The sequence below is a fragment of the Anolis carolinensis genome, chromosome 2, assembly GCF_035594765.1.
Source record: "Anolis carolinensis isolate JA03-04 chromosome 2, rAnoCar3.1.pri, whole genome shotgun sequence".
In the NCBI taxonomy this organism is placed as follows: Eukaryota; Metazoa; Chordata; class Lepidosauria; order Squamata; family Dactyloidae; genus Anolis; species Anolis carolinensis.
In genome coordinates this window covers 76,323,987-76,341,767 of record NC_085842.1, presented here as the reverse complement: position 1 = coordinate 76,341,767, position 17,781 = coordinate 76,323,987, and the positions used below count along the sequence as shown (strand labels likewise).

General features: G+C 37.2%; 1 long non-coding RNA gene across 1 annotated transcript in view; it reads left to right on the top strand.

Annotated features, from left to right (window-relative positions):
• The window catches only part of LOC134296075 (uncharacterized), a 30,037-nt gene extending 12,861 nt beyond the window's left edge, over positions 1-17,176 (top strand). The window contains exon 2 of the long non-coding RNA XR_010002646.1: positions 27-17,176. This is a non-coding gene — a long non-coding RNA (uncharacterized LOC134296075). The remainder of the gene's footprint in view (positions 1-26) is intronic.
• Positions 17,177-17,781: the final 605 nt, after the last annotated feature.

Genomic DNA, 17,781 nt, shown 5'->3' with positions numbered 1-17,781 from the left:
ACTTGTTACTCTATGTTTTGTTTTAGATAGAAATTCATTGTTGCTGAGTTTAACAACTCCTGAAGAAGGGGTTTTTCCCTGAAACAGGGTCAAAAATACCCGGGACCCCTGTAGACTTGGGACTTTATTTGGACTTTACTTTTGAAGACTTTTTTGAGAGCGGTGCTCCATCATTATTTTCTTCAATCCAGTATACAGCAACATGACCAACCATCTGTTTGGAAGATATTTTCATTGACTGTATCCCTGAAGCCTATATATATTGGACCCAATACCAGATATGGACTATGAAATTGCACATAACATTTGGTTCAACATATTAAATCAGATTAGTCATGCCACATTTGAAATTTCTATTATCTGCTTTACTTTTCCATCACAAATTTGTTCACCTGCACAATGATAGCTAATTTATTGTTGGCCTACAACTTATTGTTACATTTATGCTGGCCTTTTGTTTTCCTGTTTGTTTTCCTGGTTATCTTATTTATATCCAATTATTTTAATTTTATGTTATTATGTTTCTTTATTTAAAAAAAACAGTCAAGATGTTAAATTGTTTACAAATAAAATGATTAAAAATCCCAAAACTATTTTGTCAGGTGCCACAACTAAAGTATAGATTACTCCCTTTAGATATCAGTGATAAACAACTTCAGTTTTCTTCTCTCTAGTCTTTTGATATTTCTCCTGGGTCTCATTTAATTCACCCACTTAACTGGCCTAAGGCATTTTTCTGTTTAGGTGAGATCGGCAAATGGCAACCCTTTCCTCAAAATCAAATACATAGAACTTGAAGCCAGCCAAGTTATTTTGATATAGGAGGCAGAAAACCCCACAAGCACCTCTTCTTGTACATAAATAATCACAACATGTATAAATCACTTTTGCTATCATTTTATGAAATAAGATATCTTCAGCATTAGGCAGTCACCTCACTGCCTGTTGTAGGACCAGCCCCAGCTTCCCCCAAATTATGGTGTCAAAATTATTTCTCTGTGCCCTGACATCACTGAATGTATTTCCTTCCATTTTCCAAAAGCTTATGTAACCCTGGATAACTGACCTTTCAAAATTTCTCTGTTGTTATCCTGCTTGAGATCATCATTATACATCTGCTCCACCATCCAGAGTCTTTTGAAACTGTCCTGTTTTAAAAAAAGATTGCCCTTTCCCTTTTGTTCCTATCAACTGGAACTGCTTGTCAGAATACTATTGCAAGACAAGCTGTCTTGCATTCTTAAAACATTTCCCCATAATTTGCCATTTCTGTGAAGTGTTTGGAACATGGCCCCATCAAACCAAATTCCCAGATAGTTGTGTCACAAGTGTAGGTGTATGTGCCTTCAAGCTGCATGTTGGCTTATGACAACCCCGCCAATTTCCGAGGGTTTTCTTAGGCAAGGAATCCTCGGAGATCATTTTGTCAGTTCCTTCCCCTGCAATATGCTTTCAGCACCTGGGATTTTTTCGCAGTCTCTCATCCAAGGACTAACCAATGCTGACTTTGCTTAACTTCCAAAATTAGGTGGAATCTGGTGTCTTCAGGGCATTTATGTATACATGTATGCATGTATTTATGCTACATCATAGCGTAGTCACCATTGTTTCTATACCTTTGTTCAGTTTTACAGAAAGTACTCAGCATTTTCAAAAGAAAGAGAGCTGCATATAGGCCTACATGTTACAATAGCTGTAAGGTATTCCCAGGAGTTCTGTAGTGCTGTGACTCATCAGAGCACTTTAACAAATACCCCATAAGAGCAGTTAATATATTACTGGAGAGTCGTAGGTGGGAACTTTTTCTGATGCCTACAAGACTGGGAAAATACATTAATTCGGGCCAAAGGAAGACATGTTGGTTGTGTGCAGCAAACAGATAACAGTTGTGATTGTATTGTACTTAAAACTTGAATGGTCCTAGTCTGAAACATCAGTGCCGTCTGAAAATTGAGGTGATTGCATGACAGATTAATGAGGGCAGTATGAATCTTTGCTCTTAGTTCAGCTTTAAGTGCAAAGCTTGGTTGCATCTCCTCGAGTGATGCATTATCAGTCGTATTATCTCAAAAACAATGCCAGCCATTGAACAGATAAAGTGTTTCAGAAAATTATCTAAGAAGGACATAAAAATCAAGAGTAGGGGTGATATATGTATAAGTCTGCAGAACAATTTTTCCACCCGTATTAGTGTTTCAATGTTTGACATCGGTAGAATATCATAAGTGATATACAGTCTAGTCAGGAAGGGAAAGGGGCTTTTCAGTACTCTTAGAGACAAATTTGAAAACACCGTTATTATAATGATATCAATTGATAATGAAATGTTATTACATTTTGCAACAAATTATTAGCAACCAAAATTTTATAGTTTTACTCCCTACCCCCAGAAAGTCTAGAAAGTAGTTTGTAATAATATAGGGTGAAACATACATGAAGTAATAAAACAAAAATAAAGCATAAAAACATTAATCAGCAGTAAAAAAAACAGTCAGATGTAACAGGTTTCTCTAAATGGCAAAGACTAAATTATCCTTCTAAATACAGGGAGGAAGGGACAGAGAGCCAAGAGAGATTCTTATAGTAAAGTGTCCCAGTCATGTGTCTTTTACAGCTTTAGAGGGAAGTACTAGCAATTTGAATAAGTAATAAATAATCAAAACAGAATTTGTGTAATGTGGCTTCATCATTCACTTGCTTGATTTTATGTTGGCTGTAGCTTCTAGATAACTGAGATGACCACATCTCCAAATTATTTCAGCAATCCTGCCTGAGTATTCATGTCTCATGGTTCTGGCTCTACTTCTGTCTAGTAAAAATGGCAGCTCACAGAAGGTATTATTTAAAACCACTCTAGTTAATAGCATGGGGATGTTAGAGTGAACCCAAACTATATATCTGCTCTTTCTGGGGGAGTACAACCTCATACAGAACAGTACAACCTTATGCAACAACTTCCTAGACTTCTGTCCATGGTGCTGAGATCAAGCATCAGGTTATGAGTCACCATCCAGCCCATTACTAACTCCAGGAAACAATCAGCACCTGCAGAGCCTTACTCAATTGAGAGGATTATGGGAAACAGAGCCCTGTGTTATTAGAAAACTGGTAATATTTTGCTACTCGAAAATCTCATCCAGAGGTTTCATAAAGATGTTAAGATGTACAGCAAGTAAGATACTATCCTGAAGGATTCCACAGCTCACCTACCATAGAGTCAGTTACAATCAGAACCACAGAGTTGGAAGACACTCGAGCCATCTGGTCCAAACCCCTGCATGCAGGAACACACAAGCAAAGTTCTCCCATCTGGGCTCGGTTTAAAAGTCCCCAGAGAAGGAGACACCTGGAGGCAGAATATTCCATAGTTGATTAACTTACCATCAGGAATTTTCCCCCTTATGTTTAAGTGGTATTTTTTCTTCAGTTTAAATGTCCTAGTTTCTAGAGTAGCAAAAAACAAGCTTGCCCCCCTTCTCAATGTGACATCCTTTCAAATATTTAATCATGGCTGTCACGTCTCTAATTCCTCTTCTCCAAACTGAACATACCCAGCTCATTAAACTGCTCCTCATAGGGCTTGGCTTCCAGAGCTTTTACCATTTTTGGTGGCTATTCTCTGGATATATTCAAGCTTGTCAATTTCCTTCTTAAATTAGACTGGACACAGTATCCCAGTGAGGTCTGACCAAAGAATAATAGAGTGATACTATTACTTCCCTTGATCTAGACACTATACTCATATTGGTGCAGACTAGATTTACATTGGCTTTCTTATCTACTGCATCACATTGTTGACTCAATTTCAGCTTTACTAAAACATCCCTTTCACATGTACTGGTTTCAAGCCAGGTGTCACTCATCCTGTAGCTATGCATTTAATTTTTTCTGACTGGGGCTCCTTCTACACTGCCATATAATCCATATTATCAAATCAGATATTCCACATTATCTGCTTTGAACTGGATTATATGAGTCTATATTGCCATAGAATCCAGTTCAAAGCAGATAATCTGAATTTTATATGACAATGTAGAAGGAGCCTAAGCGAAGTATCATATATTTCCCCCTGTTGAAAATCCTTTTGTTAGCTTTAGCCTAACTCTTTAGTCTGTTAAGGCCATTTTGGATTCTGATCCTGTCCCCTGGGTATTAAATTTATTTATTTATTTATTACTTATATCTCACTTTCTCTCTCTTAAAAGAGACTCAAAGCTATCCCTACCAGCTTGGTGTCATCTGCAAATAATCATGCCCTCTATCCCATCACATTAGAGAGATTAAAAACAATAAAAATGATTGTTGGGGTTATGTCCATAGCAAAAGGAAGAACATGAAAATGGCTACTGTGTACAAGTGATGGCAAAATGCTGACAGGGAATAAAAAGGCAGAACTATTCAAAACCTTCTTTAACTCAGTCTTCTCCCAAAAGATAGAAGCAGATGTTACAGTAGGGGAAATGCAGTGCAGAATAGGTAAAGAAGCAGCACAGGAATATCTGGCTAATCTACATGAATTAAAATTCTCCAGGATTAGATAAATTACATGTAAAGATATTGAAAGAAGTGGCAGAAGTAATTTCAGAACCATTGGCAATCATCATTGGGAACTCCTGGAAAATATGAAGTTCCAGCAGGCTGGAGGAAGACAAATGTTGACCCCATTTTTAAAAAAAATGGGGGAGGGGAGGAGGGGCATCCAAACAATGATTGAAATCAATACCTGGAAAGATTCTAGGACAGAGAGTTAAGAAAGTACTTAGAAAGGAATGCCATCCTCACTAAAGGTCAACTAGAGATTCCACCAGTACTGCTTTCTGAAATTAATGGACTCACCATACTGCTATGTCCCTTGCACTAAGCCATAGAAAATTTTTAAAGGATTCATGGCTGAAAGAGGAAAAACTACTGATCAGCAAAATCAACAGGGATGCAGTTTCTCTGTGTTGTATTCTGCTCCCAAGTGTAGTTAAGCAGCACCAAGGAAAGACCCTGGTGAGCAACTTGTTCTAGCAAGTGTTTTGCACTTTTATATTTGGGGGAGGATAATTTGACACTTTGTCCTTAGAAGCCTTCTTTTATTGTCCAGTCATCTCATGACCACTATGAGTATGACCTAATCATAAAGTGTACAAACACTTCCTCTATAATACCTCAAAACATTATGTAGACAGTGTGCCTCTGTCACTTTCCTTCCTTTGATCATTTTTGCTGTAGTGGGGTATACTGTGAGTTTTAAAAGTTGCTATTATTGTTGTTGTTGTTATTATTATTATTAATGCTTTATATGCCACTTTTTCTCTCTTAAAAGAGTGAATTCTGTACTCTGTTTGCTGTCCTAATAAAAATACCATCATGATATGGAACATCTAATCTAGAGATTCTGTTCAGATGAATTCCAAGACAGGTTATCTGTGTCTGCAGTGATTCGTGTTTTGATCATTTTCTATGTTGGCACATAGATGGATTATGACATGTCGACCATTATTGAAGTTGTTAGTTTGTATTCAGAGGTCTCTGATTTAAGGATAGGAAAAAACACCTCTACTCGAGAAGGCATGAATCATCTGGATTTTCTTGATCAATATAATTCAGATAAAGGCAGATCATACAAGAAGTGTCCAAGTGGTTGGGTGAACTTTTTGGAATGTCTTTTGTACTTCCTCGGGTTGCATCAGACAAAAGCAGATCTCATAACCAAACTATGGAGTATTCTGGACACTCCCATGGAACTATATTTATTGCAGTAAGAAGGCCAGAGCAAATGTGAAAGCTTTTACCTTGCCACCTCCTTGTATTTCTTTCAGTTGCTCCTTCCTATCTTCCATATATCATAGCCCATAATGTATAGAAAACATGCATTTTCAAAAAGTGCTTTCTTGTTTGTGGGTCATCCTATTTTAGCAAGACTCCAGGAGGGAATCTAAATGTTCAGCTCTCTAACAATCCTCTATGGGGTGTACAAAATTATCTTGCAGGATATACAGTGATTGACCTAGTTTTAATACTTTTGAAGTGCATGGAATTAAAACAATGAAAGGACAAAACACTTGTAAGTTTATAAAATACCATAGGCTTTCCCATTTATGGAAAGCAGGTCTCACTGCATTCTATGTAGCATGCATTTATGGACCTGAAATTATTTTTAAATAAATGAAACCTTTCTTTAGGAGTTTTATTTATGAAATGTATACTTGAATGAGGCTGAGGGACACCAAATCTCACTAAGATGAATGTATGTAATACTTGGACAGAAGAGTGCATTGTTTATTAGGAAAGCTATAGTCCACACTTATAATAATTAGGCAGAAGGTTAAACTTTTGTTTTATTCAACAAAAATAACATTGAGTCATTTTTATATGATAGCCATATTGCTTTATTTGTGTTATTATTTTGTTGTGGTTCTCAATTAAGGTATACAGTCAGAGCCGGCCCTAGGTATTTTTCAAGTGTAGGTGAACAGAATTTTAACACCCCCCCCCCCCCACCCAAACCAATCACTGAAAAATAAAAGTGTTGGATAAGCAAAAATGTTGGATAATAAGGAGGGATTAAGGAAAAGCCTATTAAACATCAAATTGCATTAAGATTTTACAAATTAAGCACCAAAACATCATGTTTTACAAGAAATCAACAGAAAAAGGAGTCTCAACTGCGCCCCCATATGTTTTGCGCCCCAAGCGACCGCTTAATTTGCCTCATTGTTGGACCGGCTCTGTATACAGTGTTCCCTCACTTATCGCTGGGGTTAGGTTCCAGAACAACCTGCAATAAGTGAACATCCGCTAAGTAGGGACACTATATTTATTTTAATACTTATGAATTATTTTAGTAGTTATACACTATTTTTAGTCTTTATCAACCAATCGTGTGTTGATAAATCGCCTCCTTCTCCTCCCATTGCCGCTTGGGCTCCTTTTCTCTCCCTTCGGCCTCCCATTCCTCCTTTCCTTAGGCTGTAAATTGTAATTTTTTATGATTCATAATATTCTTTTAGAGTTTATTGAAAAACCGCAAAATAGCGAATCCACGAAAAGTGAACCATGAAGTAGTGAGGGAACACTGTAGTCCAGGAAGTCTTGATTGTTTCAAACTTTTTAACATTATGAATAATCCAAAGAAAAGATCATATGGATTACATAAACATTTTTAAAATTAAAAATCATGTGGAAACAGGAAACAAAAATGAGACTTAGAGTTCTTAAGTAATTTTGTAATGTTTTATTACATTTGCCTTTATTTTTATTCCAAATTTCAATTTCTATGATTTTGTTAGTGACATTGCCCAGTTTACATTTCCTCATCCTGCAAACTCTTTCTCCTCCTTGAAGATGAAGGCAGTTTTAATTCTGAACTCTACATTATCGTGAAACAGAGAAGAAAATGATAATACTGAAAAGTTTGCAAGTAAATTCTAATTGAGGTATACACTGGCCTAGAACAATGTAACCAGTTTTTATGCATTGTCTGCAATTTTTTTATGGCAATTTTGTAAATCTGCACGTCACCTTCATGGTAGAATGTGTTCCAAGTTCAATCATGGGTCAGTTGCCATCTCCCAAAAGATAAACTGCTATACTAGTTACAGAAATCAAATGACTAACTAAAAGAAGCTTAATATCATTCAGTTATGTAATATTTATTTTCAAACAGCATGAACACAGTGCTTTCATAATACCTAGATAAAACCGAAAGGCAGTAGATTCTAAATAGTTGAATAAAGTACTTCTTCTTAGAATATGTGATAGCCAGTACTTATGGTTTACTCCACAAACTGTTTGCTCACATAGTGTTGTTGGGATCCTGTGCACTGCCAACAGCACAAATCTATCATTTCAAATATCAAATGGCCTTTCAAATGTAGATTTGTCAAATTCCTGAATCTTTCAAACTCATTATTTGTATTAATCTGAAATCTTGTTGTAGGCATGAACCAATCATTATAATCTTCTGGGTTCTGATTAAGTTTGGGGCTGAACAACTCTTACCCCACAATGCTTTCCTATATGCCCTTGATTATGTGTGTGTGTGTGTGTTTGTGCCTTCAGATCACTTGTTGATTTATGGTGGCCCCATAAATTTGAAAGGGTTTTCTTAGGCAAAGAATGCAAAGAGGTGGTTTTGCTAATTCCTTCCTCTGAAATATAGCCCACAGCACCTGATATTCCTTAGTGATCCCCCATCCAAGTGAATTTGCAGCCTCCTACACTCACCTATCTATACATATTCTATTTATTTTGACTATGCCAGTGGTGATAGGCATATTGATAGGATAACAACAACAACAACAACAACAACTTCTTTATTTTTTTATCCCACCTCCATCTCCCCGAAGGGACTCAGGGCGGCTAACATAGGGCCAAGCCCAAACAATTGCAATAAAACAGCATTAAATACAAACAAGGCACACAGCAGCATCTAATAAGTGCCCATACTGTAGTGAAATAAAACAAAACATAACAACAATGGCATACTAAAATAAAGTATAAAAACATTACAAACTTGGAATAAAAACAAGCTGGGCCAAAATGCAGAGCACAGAAAATGTAAAACTCATGGATGAGGTAGATAGAAAAGATGGTGCATGTAGTAAGAAGTTCCTCCTCACTATGGGCCTCCAGTGTTAGTTATTGCTATAGCAGAAAGCCAGGCATCACTGTAATACAAGGGGTATTGTCTCCATTTTGCTACTTTTAGTGATGGAACAGCAGAATCTCATTCAACAAATAGGTAGTAGAAATTGACACTAGTATCGGATTCCATCATGCCCATAGTTTTGGGTGCAATAGAATAAGCCAATTTCATATCTCTTTCTAACCAAATAATTTATTAGATAGCTGTACTCTTGGACAGACCAAAAAGGGCAATTAATATGTTATTATATTTATATTAGTTTTTAAAAACTTAAGTAGAATATTCTGAAATCCAAGCAGAGGAAAAACATAGATTATTAAGATGGTAAGCAGAAATATCTGATGGAGGAGTCAGAAAGATAAGAAAGCATAAGGAAAAGTTAAAATTTCCATACTGACGCTTTAGTGTCTCCAGTATAGTACACTTCTCCCCCACGTATTCATGAATTCAGTAACCATGCTCCAAAAAATATCCCCCAGGAGTATTTGTGGGACTCTCTAGGTGAGTGGTTCTCAACCTGTGGGTCCCCAGATGTTTTGGCCTTCAACTCCCAGAAATCATAACAGCTGGAAAACTGGTTGGGATTTCTGGGATTTGTACGCCAAAACATCTGGGGACCTACAGGCTAAGAACCACTGTTAGGTCCTTCAGCATGGTTTTATGGTGTGCTTCTGGGACAAGTATAGTAAAAAAATATTGAGTTCGCTATTATCCTCTGTTTCCGGTATCCATAGTGTGTGTGTGTGTGTTGGGTTGTATTTGACCAATGATTATTTTTGTGCACAATGAATTTATTGTTCATGTGTTTCATGTAAAAGCAGAAACAAGACACTATGTGCAACCATATTTAACTGTACGTTTTGTGTTCTTAAATATGAAAGTCAATATATAGACCATAGTGGCCATATTAAAGTCACTGATAGTTTGAACCCTGACTTATTTTGTCAGAATCTGCTAGTTTAAATACTAATTTATTTAGAGAATGGAAAATTGTTTCTTAGTTTAAAAAACTTAAAAGAACATAAATAATTTAATCTGAAGTAACAAGCTGTGCAAACTTTTATTAGCTCAATGACTAAACTGGACCCAGCGAAGCATGTTGTGGATGACCATCCCATTTCAGGCATGTGGCTTGTGACATGCTTTCCTGAACCTTATTCACACACACACACCCTACACATACACTGAAAAATATGAAAGAATGTAGTTGTGGGTTGTGAGGGCAAATCAAGTTCAACATTTTCTGATATATCTCTCAAGAGTTTTAATCAGGATGAAGTGAGCAGCAAATCAGCCAACTTCACTGCCTGGAGCTCATTAGTGGAAATCCAAGATATACAAGCAGTGTTGGTTGGTGGCTTCCATGTCAATGGGATTGTAACTTCTGATTGTATAGGAGCTCTCTCCAAGGTGCTGAACCTTGTTCCCCAAATAGCATATTGGGAATAGAGTCCAGTGTCTTAAGAACTCCTTTAGAGTTTGTGTTAAAACCCAGAGTAGAAGAAAGGAACAATAAAATATAAAACCATATAATACAATTGTAGAACAAACTAACCAGATAAAATAGAAAAAATGTGATATAATATAAAGGCAACTGACCAATAAGTGTAATCAAAATATTTTTAAAACAATATTACACTTAAAATCCCAAGTGTAGGTAATAATATATAAGTCAACACCTTGAATGCTTAGAGCAGTCCCTTGTGCCAAAACATGATTTGACCTGGCATCCAGCCTCCATAAATTGGGTTGGTGGAAGTATCTTCTTCCATGAAGATGAAGCCCATCATGTAAAGTATCCCTGGATTCCATTGTACATTTAAACTGCTAGTATTGCCACAAACATTTTCTTCTGGATAGGAACCAATGTGAAGGGCAGCATGCCACTAATAACTGACAGTATGAAATACCGCAGCTGGGTTAGTGGTAAAGTGAAGGGAATTCTGCCTAATGACAATCTACTACTAAATGCATATAATCTATGAATGCATATGCTACATTTCTATCACAGCACTTAAGGTCCCATAAAAATGGTTTGGGGAACATTAAGGTGCTTCAGTATAGCATATAAGATGCCCTCTTTATTTCCTGATATACTTTCTATTGGAAAGTTAATACATTGCAGATATTGACTGCATTAAAAATGAAAATGGCAAAGAGGTTTATGGACTTTAAAGACTAAGATATTTTATTTGATGTAAGCTTTCATGGACGACATCCTATTTCAACATTAGATGCATGGAACATAGCCTTTGTTGGTAGACATAGAAAAAACAAAAGATACCAGCTTATGATGACCTCAAGAGCAGTTCTTTAAAAGTTATGGAAGTGAGAGGAATGTTCCTTCATAAATAAATATGAGGCGAAGAGATTGTTTCTTCATAAATAAGTGTGACTGCCTATGATTCTGGTCTCAATACTCAGGGTTTGTAGTAACATTCAAAGCTTGTGACCTCAATAACTGAAGAAGTACCACTTCCTGCATATGCCTGCTAGAGAACTGAAGACTCCATTGCACATATAGAAGGGACTTTTAAGTGCACATTGTGCTTGAAGTGTCTTAATATTTAGGGATAACTGAATGAATGAATGGTAAAAGTAATTTGCCCTCATTCTGATTGTGCCCCGCACCAGACTCTATACCTTAAGTTTGGTAGATATACATATTTTTGCATTTTATTTTGAGAATATTTTGTGTGTAATTCCATCTCTTTGATGTATTTCTGTAGCTTTTGGTTGCAAAATAGTGAAATGAAGAGATGGATGGGATTGGAGACTTTATAGACATAATTGGTATGTCAATTGATTTTTTAAAATGTATTCATTTTTATTACATTGATTTATTATTTGCTGTTTTCATGATTATAAGATTGATTCCTGCTTCACTTGGTTGTAATGAAATGCATTTTGTGTTGTCATGGTTTTGTAAAAGTTATACCTGCAAGTAGGAAAAATGAATAATGACCTGATGCTTTAAAACAGTTCTAGGGCTTAAAAAATATCAGGTGGAATTCCAAGGTTGTAAATGCTTAAAGAAGAGCCAGTTCATGATAGATGGGAGTTTCTTAAAAAGAACATACTGAAGGCACAGTTGTAAACAATTCCAATGAGAATGGAAAATGGGAGATGTCTTTAAATAAACAGGAGAAATATATAAAGAACTTTCAGGCAAACCGATATGTAAAATGGGTGCATACAAGGCAAGGAAGAAGGGGAAGGAAATCAGAAAAGCCAAATCTCAGCTGGATTTCAGGCTTATCAGTAATAAAAGTGGTATGGGATTGGCTAGTTTTAAGTAAGAGGAAGAACAAAAAACAGTAGGGTAACTGCATAAATAGGGAGATGGAATTGCTTGTCATCTTCTTAACACTTCAGTATTCTCCCCAAAGGAAAACAGTGCTGGTGGAAATAGAACAAATGATGCAGGAAGAGGACTGCAGTGCAGAATGGGTAAAAAGGTAGTATGGGAATACCTAACTATTTTCAATGAATTTAAGTCTCCAGGGCCAGATGAACTACATCCAAGGGCACTAAAAAGAATGTATAGATGTAATCACGAAGCCACTGTTACTCCATGCCAGATGAAAAGGAAGAAATACTTAGATATGCCAGGAAAATAAATCAGCAGACAGTGTCTGAGGACTGATGCAGGAGTCCAAACAAAGGACCCAAGGACTTTTAAGAGAAGAAAGACATTTGGAAAAGAAGAGAGGTGTGAAGAGCACTGCTTGGGAGTATGACTGAACTGTGTACACTTTCAGACATACACATTCATGGTTTGATTTTCTTTCTGTGTAGAGGAATAAACATTTTATACACTATTTCTGAAGTGTCATTATAGGTAAACAAATGCACAACAAACAATATATGTCTGGAAGGTTTGTACATCTTTAAAGTAAAGGTAAAAGTTTTCCCTTGACATTAAGTCTAGTAGTGTCCAACTTTGGGGGTTGGTGCTTATTTCCATTTCTAAGCCTAAGAGCTGGCATTGTCTGTAAACACCTCCAAGGTCATGTGGCCGGCATGATTGCATGGAGCACCGTTACCTTCCTGCCGGAGCGTTACCTATTGCTCTACTTACATTTGTATGTTTCAAACTGCTAGATCATCAGAAGCAGGGGCTAGTCCGCTCCCCGGATTTGAACTGGTGACCTTTCAGTCAGCAAGTTCAGCAGCACAGTGCCACTGGGGGCACTTTAAAGTAAGACAAAAAAGAGTGTGTGAGAAAAAAAAAGAATGAAAGAGAGAGAAGTCAGTGAGATACATGTACATAGATAGAGGCAGAGACTGCTTTGTCACTGGACCTGCTGGGGAAGAACAAGATGCTTGGGTAAATGACATATCAGTCCAGGTATGGATTGGATTCCCAATGCAGGTAATATTGGAGGTACCAATATGTCATGCACCACCTTTCCTTGCACTCCACACTATACGTTGTTTTTTTTTAATACACAGTATTCAGCTCCATCAGTGCTTTCTTCTTTTGCAAGGATAAGTGAAATGAACCTGTTCTGGATCAGAGCCATACCATGGAGGATAAGATGAACTTTAACTCTTTTGCACCTGCTGTGGTCCTGATTCTCCTTCTCTTCACATTCTGCTTTCGCAATTGACTTATGAGGATAAAACACCCCTTTAGCCACTAATTTGCACTGAAATCAAATGACAAATGAAATGAAGTTTCTTTTTAAGGGGAAATATTTGCCTACAGTGGCTTTCCAAGTTGAGTTCCAGGCCCTTCAGAAAGTCAGTGCAAACCTGGATGAACAATGTTTTCTCATTTCATTATTTGATTCAACTCTAAACTTGTGCAGGTCATCCTAATTGTCTGCTTGTTATCCAAGGACATATATGTGAATCTAAATTCACATATTTCATGACAACAACCCCCAGATAAAACATGACTATGGTACAAGCTAATGTTTATTTGGTGCAGTATTTGTGTGCCTTCAAGTCCTTTCTGACATACGGCAATCTTATCACAGCAGTTTTCTGGCAAGATTTGCCTTCTTCTGAGGTTGAGATAGCTCTCAAGTGGGTAGCCATGGCTGAATGGGGATTCAAACCCTGGTCTCCAGAGTTGCAATCCAACATTCAAACTGCTACACCAGGCTGGCTCTTGGTACTGCATAGTGACTAGTGGTGCACCTACACTGCAGAATTAATGCCATTTGACACCACTTTTAACTGCCATCGTTCAATGCTATGGAATCATGGGAGTGTTACAAGTGATACAGTTAAAGTGGTACCAAACTGCACTAATCCTACCGTGTCCATGTATCCCATGATTACAACTTCTCATAATTCACTGCCCAGCTCTGTCACACACTACTGACATACTTTATTCAAAGTAAGACATAGTCTCTCAGATCCATCTTTTAATCTGGAAAATGGGATGATAATAACAGTGTACTTTGCAGTATTCTTGCAATGATTGTTTTACTACTATATGTGAAGCACTTAGGAAAACGTAGCATAGTAGTAGGCCTGATTACCTTATTGACTCTGTTTATATAAAGCCAGAGGATACTTGTAATCCTCTTTTTTAGGATAAAATGCATAAATTAATACAAATATGGGTATGCATCCAATATTTAGTTTATGGTGTTTCTAAATATATTTTATCTAGGTTTTGTAGTATATTATTTTTGAATTGGTGAACAGGGAAATGAATTTCAGAATGAAATTTGCATGAGCATTCTACCTTTATATTTTAAACATGCTCTAGACCACTGAAGATTGTGTGAATAGTCAGGGTTATGCTGCACTCTATTGCTTTTAATGACTCAATAAAACACCATGTCTACCCTGTGAATGCAAGAATAGTGTGTTTTGGGGGCAGAGGACCAGCCCATTTGGACCAGAGATGTTGCCTTTAGTTTCAGATTTTACTGAGAAAAGATTAATAATATAGAGCTTTAACAAGGTTATTGTATTACATGTATTCATGACCTTGCATCTCTGTACATGAAAATATAAGTGCTCCTTGCTCTTTGTTCTCTGTGTTGTGTGTATGTATGTATATGTGTGTGTGGAGTGGGAGAGATCTCATGTTATTGGGTTCTTAAACTTTTTAGAAGAAAGTTCTTTCTGCTTATTTTATGCAGTCCAATGGTTTGACTTAATGAGGCATTAATAACAGATGAATGTGAATAAATAACCAAGCTGCTTATAGTCTCTAGTCAGCTTGATGGGCATTGTTCTCTTCCCACTCTTCTCTCTTAATACCCAGTTCTGTGTAGGTATCCAGGTCATTTCCCATGTTGGTATTGGACAAGCGCAGATTTACGTACCTATCAAATGATTATTTCATAATGTGCTTTCATACACAACCATATATAAAATACGGAGAAAGATAAAATATGTGAAGAATTCTTGCAAGGTTATGGTTTGGGAGAGAATGAGCTCTCTGGCCTATCTTTCTCTGAACAACTCTGTTACATTTGTGAAATTAGGCAAATGCAGCTCTGGAATATTAGATAAGGTCAAGTAGAGTTAATGAATTATAGATAAGAAGAGCATACGGGGATGAACACCCCCCCTCCAATGAGAGCATGTACAAGACTTGTCCCACAATTTGAAAAACAATGCTGAGAGAGGGAGGGAAGATGCGATGGTATATAGATACAGTGGTATCTATATATATGTGTGTGTGTTTTGCTTCTGGAAATGATGGCTACTGTGTTGGGTCTATTTGGTGGGATGCTTAGGCATCTGTGTCCACCTTCTTTTCCAATATGCTTGTAGAATTGACTTGAGATGACTGAAGGAAAGGAATATGACACAAATTTCATACTTACCGTGTTTTGTGTCTACCTTAACAAACATGGTTGCATGCTATGGAATTTTGGGGTTTGTAGTTTGGTGAGGCACTAGAACTTTCTGCCCAAAAAGTTTTAATTAATTTTTTATGCCTTCAGTACATTTCTGGCCTAAGACATGGGGGTTTTGTGGCAAAATTTATTCAGAGAAGTTGCCTTTGCCTTTGTATGAAAAGGCGTGACTTGCCCAAGGTCACCCAATAGGTTTTTATAGTAGAGTGGGATCCAAATTCTTGTATCCATAGTTATAGCCTAATGCTCAAATCATTACATCACGAAGAATGAGACCATGGCAATTAAAGTGGAATCATAACTGTGTCGTATGAAATGTCCTTTTAAGACAGGGAATGCAAGAACAAGATGACCCACACAATTCTTTCTTCTTCTACCCTTTGGTTGTCTGTGGGAATAAGATGGAGTGAAATGGAGGCATGGGAATATGAGCTTCTCTTGCTTTTTCCAATTTTTGGTACCCCAAACAGTTCCCTATGTTTCCTGAACTTGGCCAGTGGAATCAATCTAAGAAACAGAAATGGGAGCTCACAAGTAAGAGGAACTATCTGCCATCTCAAACCACCGTGTTACCAAGCTGTTTCAGAAAGCATGGAGGGAAAGGAAGAGAATAGGATAAGTGGGAGAATGGGATGTGGCAGATGGATGCTGTGAAATATCTGACAACTAAAGTGGGCACTGGGGAAGCTTGTTGCACATCAGGTATTTAGTTTTCCATGCCATTGTACATTCAGTCCAGTTCATACCCTCACAAACTGTCTTTTTACTGATATACTTGTCAGTCTATGAAATGAAAAGAAGTGGGACTTCAGTTTCAATGTGAGTGTAGTTTACTTGTCTTGACAGGAATCTTGGTGTCTGTCCTGGATGCAATTCCTCCAAGCTGCCTTTTCAATGAGACTTCCATGGGCTTTACCTAGAATAATTAAATGTTGACTCCTGCAGCAAATACAATCCCCCTGCTTGTTATGAGTGCTGCATCTTTGGTTGCAGCCTGGCAGACAATGCAGTTTATTTTGGTTTTCAACAGAAGTCTCTCCCTTCTTCCATCCTGAAAATAAAAGATCTTGAAGAATTTCGAAGTTCAGAATTTTAAAGGAAGCCACAAAGGGAAACTGAGAATAGCACTGCAGCAGAACCTCTATAGTAGTCTATGGTTCAGTTTTAGAACAAAATATACTGGATTCTTACTTCAGCAGCTCTGCCTTGGATGGGATTGTGTTTGGTAATGTTAGCTGGCCCCTGTTACCCAGGTGACAACATGATGACTCACAGCATTACAATGGAGGTAATAACACTGTGCCAGTTGCACATAGCGCTGGGCGATGCCATGCCCCCCCCCCCCCCCCCAAAGTGATGAGATGAGCAACAAGGTTAATAGCTTGATCATCACATTAGCTGGTACAGGGTAGTGGAGGCCTTACTCTAAATGAGCATTGGGAATATTCAAGTGGGAACAGTCATCCCAGAATGTTTCTTCAGTAATTAATTCAAATGCTATAAAAATTGTCTTTCCTTTTGCACTTCATTATATACATCCAATTCAATTCAATCCAATGCAATTCTCACACAGTGTGTGCTCTCCCTAGTTATGTTTTGGTGAACTAGTTCAAAACAGTTCCATAAAGAGACAATGTTGTCCTCCCTCTCTAAAGGTTAACAAAGGTTTCAAACAAATAGTTTCTACCATGTTTTTTTTTTAAACAAATGAATATCATTTAATGCCTCTCATTTATTATCATTATAGAGTGTTCAGGAGGCAAAAAAAATCACTCCCAGTAAAGTTTAAGGGGTACAGATGAGGCTCCGATGTTGTTCATTATCAGAGCTGACTCATACTTCAGATATATTTAAATGTCTTCAACTGGTTTCAATCACGCTTTTAACAATCTTGTTATTTGATTATTTTTAACTTTTCTCTATCAGTGTTTTAGTTGGATCTTTACAAATTATTGCAAATGTACCTTGAATCCCATGTTAGGAGAAAGGTGGGATATAATTTCAATGAATAAATGAATACAATTGTAAATAACTGTGTGGGTGCCCCCTGCTTTGCAGTCCAAGTGGCAGCTGGAAATGTGAGACCTTTCTTTAACCTACTTAGGGCATCCTTCCACCTGCCAAACTTTCTTTTCCAGTATTTCCTTTCAGTCTCTAAAATATGAACCTGCAGGCAGAGCCCTGTCAACCACCCAATTTGCGAGGGCTTTCCTAGCAGGGAAAACCAAGCATGACACACTTTGAATGTAACCTAATGTCACTGCATATGAGGTCACAACAGACGTGAATCCCTTGAGTTTTCTATTTATAAAT